This window comes from Bison bison, unplaced genomic scaffold (assembly GCF_000754665.1).
Source record: "Bison bison bison isolate TAMUID 2011002044 unplaced genomic scaffold, Bison_UMD1.0 scf7180017858068, whole genome shotgun sequence".
NCBI classification, from domain to species: Eukaryota; Metazoa; Chordata; class Mammalia; order Artiodactyla; family Bovidae; genus Bison; species Bison bison.
The window spans coordinates 4,358-8,176 of NW_011488641.1; the positions used below are offsets into that span (position 1 = coordinate 4,358).

General features: G+C 37.3%; 1 pseudogene; it reads left to right on the top strand.

Annotated features, from left to right (window-relative positions):
* The first annotated feature begins 170 nt into the window (after positions 1-170).
* LOC105004617 lies at positions 171-1,085 on the top strand (annotated as a pseudogene).
* The last annotated feature ends 2,734 nt before the right edge of the window (positions 1,086-3,819 follow it).

Genomic DNA, 3,819 nt, shown 5'->3' on the forward strand with positions numbered 1-3,819 from the left:
CTATGAAAACTTTGAGAAACACTAAATTATACTTTTGATGAATTTATAACTCTGAAAGTTGCAATTCTGGATCCAAATAAACTGCTATTGCCAAGTCATCATTTCTCTAACGCTTTTTTTTTGCAGATGAACCATTTTTCAGCTGTGTCTGTTCTATATTCACCATAACCATGGAGGAGAACAGCAGTGTGAATGAGTTCATTCTGCTTGGGTTAACACAGGATCTACTAAAGGAGAAAGTAGTATTTGTTATCTTCTTATTTCTATACCTTGGGACTCTGTTGGCAAACTTCCTAATTGTGATGACCATATGATATAGCCAGACACTTGGGAGCCCTATGTACTTCTTCCTTTTCTACTTATCCTTTGTTGATGCCTGTCTTTCAACAACCACTGCCCCTAGGCTAATTATAGATTCTATATCTGAGAAGAAAATCATCTCCTACAATGAGTGCATGACCCAGATTTTTGCATTTCACTTCTTTGGGTGCATGGGGATCTTGGTACTTGTCCTCATGTCCTTTGATCGCTACATGGCCATTTGCAAACCCCTGAGGTACACAGCCATCATGAGCCAGCATGTCTGTGGTGCACTGGTGAAACTGGCTTGGATGGGATCTTGTATTCATTCTTCAGCACAGATTCTGTTGGTTTTGAAATTACCCTTCTGTGGCCCCGATGTTATTGATCACTATTTCTGTGATATGCAACCTTTGTTGAAACTTGCCTGTGTGGATGCTTATGTCATCAACCTACTCATAGTGTTTAACAGTGGGACCATGTGCATGGTGAGTTTCCTGTTGCTGCTCATCTCCTATGTTTTCATCTTACATTCTCTGAGTAACCGTAGTGCAGAAGGAAGAAGGAAAGCCCTTTCCACATGCACCTCCCACATTATTGTTATTATCTTATTCTTTGTACCATGTGTATACATATATGCTCGTCCTCTAACTGTATTTCCAGTGGACAAGATGGTGGCTGTATTTTACACTATTTTGACACCCTTACTCAACCCTCTGATTTACACTCTGAGGAATGCAGAAGTCAAACAGGCCATGAGAAAGTTATGGTGCAACAAAGTCTGACTCGAGATGGCAAAGATCAGAAGATGCCAACTACTAATTCTGTCAGAGTTTAAGTATAATTGGACTGATGGAAAAGAGAAAGTGTTCTCATTCTGTTGTGGACAGTAGAAATGTGTTCCAGTGGGGAGTTTAGGGGAATAGGCAGAATGAGCACCCAGCAAAATCTGTATTATTTTAACCAGTGTCTCAGAGAGACAACATGAAGTTCTATCATTTTGTGGGGCACAAGTCCATTCCTCATGTCTGCTGCCTGCTTTGATGTTTCTGCTTGTGAGGCACATCCTGTTCTTTCTGTAGGTTTAACTTCTGGTTTTGTACATTATTTATTTATTTATTTTTCTTATCCAAGTTTAATAGTTTGTCCCTGATTTCTATCATCCATTTTGTTGGTAAACCAGCTCTGGGACAACTATGTCTGTATCATATACTTTCTGGCTCAAGAGTCAATAGCATAACATCACTCCCAGAAACCTAGGCTCCCCAAGGAGCATAAATATCAACTAGTCAAGCTTCTCTCTTTGGTGCTTGTCTCCCCTTTGTAATACTCTTAAAAATTAGCTTTTTCTTTGCCTGTGTATGTACAGGGAAATAATGCATCACTTCCTATTCAAATCAGATAATTCTAGTTATAACAAAGATATTTACTGTATTGATACATAATTTCTCTGTATATACATTAATATGTTTTGTTCATCATGTTGATTATTATTTTCATATTTCTTAGTTTTTTATATATATATCTCTTTTTGTAGTTTAAATTCATGGACACTTCCCTAATCTTTGGTTACTTCTGAATGGATGACCATTTTATAAATCTGTTAGAGTTATATTATAAAATCTAACATCTCATGGATGAGATCATATGTATGAAAAAGGCAATAATTGACAAATAAAATAGAACTAATGTCATAATATGTGTGTGTGTGTGTGTGTGTGCTCAGTAGCTCAGTCTTGTCTGACTGTCTGGAGATCCCATGGACTGCCCCCTGCCAGGCTTTTCTGTCCATGTGATTCTCCAGGCAAGAATACTGGAGTGATTTGCCATTTCCTTATCTAAGAGATGTTCCTGACCCAGTGATGAAACCTGCATTTCTTGCATCTCCTGCATTGGCAGGCAGATTCTTTACCACTGAGCCACCTGGGAAGCTCATATTCTACAATCAGATCAGATCAGTCACTCAGTCGTGTCCGATTCTTTGTGACCCCATGAATCGCAGCATGCCAGGCCTCCCTGTCCATCACCAACTCCCGGAGTTCACTCAGAATCACGTCCATTGAGTCAGTGATGCCATCCAGCCATCTCATCCTCTGTCGTCCCCTTCTCCTCCTGCCCCCAATCCCTCCCAGCATCAGAGTCTTTTCCAATGAGTCAACTCTTCACATGAGGTGGCCAAAGTACTGGAGTTTCAGCTTTAGCATCAGTCTTGCCAAAGAAATCCAAGGGCTGATCTCCTTCAGAATGGACTGGTTGGATCTCCTTGCAGTCCAAGGGACTCTCAATAGTGATATTTATATTATGAATCCCCTGGGCATATATTTGATGAAACTATTAAAATAAGCACAAGCTATATGAGAAGAGTTTATTAAAAATATTTTAAATAAGATGAAAATTTGGAAAAATAAAAATTAAATGGTAGAATTTATATTTAAAAAATTTTTAAGATTTTGATATGTTAATTTTGGGCTCCCTTGGTGGCTCAGCTGGTAAAGAATCTGCCTGCAATGAAGGAGACCTGGGTTTGGTATCTGGGTTGGGAAGATCCCCTGGAGAAGGGAATGGCAGCCCACTCCAGTATTCTCGCCTGGAGAATCCCATGGAGAGAGGAGCCTGGTGGAGTCCATGGTGTCACAAAGAGTCAAGCATGACTGAATGATTAACATCATGTTTATTTATAACTGATAAGTAGATAGTTACACTACAAGTACAGTTTAACCACATAGAAAAGGCTTTTAAATTAAAACAGGAAAATCAGAAAATATAATGATTGAAATTATATAGATATATGCATGTAAGTAAAAAGTAAAGGAGAGCAAGAAGATGTATTTTTATGTTGAATTTCTGAAATACATTTTAAACTTACATTTTAAAGAGATAAAAATTGAAAGAATGCAATCTTCTAGACGACAGTGATAGGAGACTCAGATATGAAGGAGGATAGTACACAGGTTACAGAAATATAGGAAGTGAAATAACAGGTTGGATCCACAGAATTTGAAATTTACTAGCATGCATCTAACGTATGTAATGGTTTATATCAAATATATAGCAATTTCAAAAATATTGCTAGCCTCAATGATTTGTTCAAATATCTCATGGCAATGAAGGTAAAGTTATAGCTGCAATGAACCTAAAGATGGAAAAATAAGTTTTTTTCTTAAGTATAACCCAACAAAGATACTGAAGAGATGAGGAATAATGAGTACAAACTGTTGTTCAAATAAACAAATGTATTCACTCAAGAGAGAATCTCCAAGTATATTATTTCTAAATTATATAAGGATATTATTATCATTAATTGATGTGCATACACATTATATGCACATATATGTATCATATGCATATGTTTAATAATGTATCTGTTCGATTCTCTATCATATAAAAAAGAGCCTCAAGACATTAAAATGATCTTATCAAGATCATAAAGCAAATTCACTAGCTCTCAGACTATGGCAGAATGCACAAACACTTGAGGGCTTTTCCCCCCACAAAAAAAGTTTTGGCAACCCATAAGAA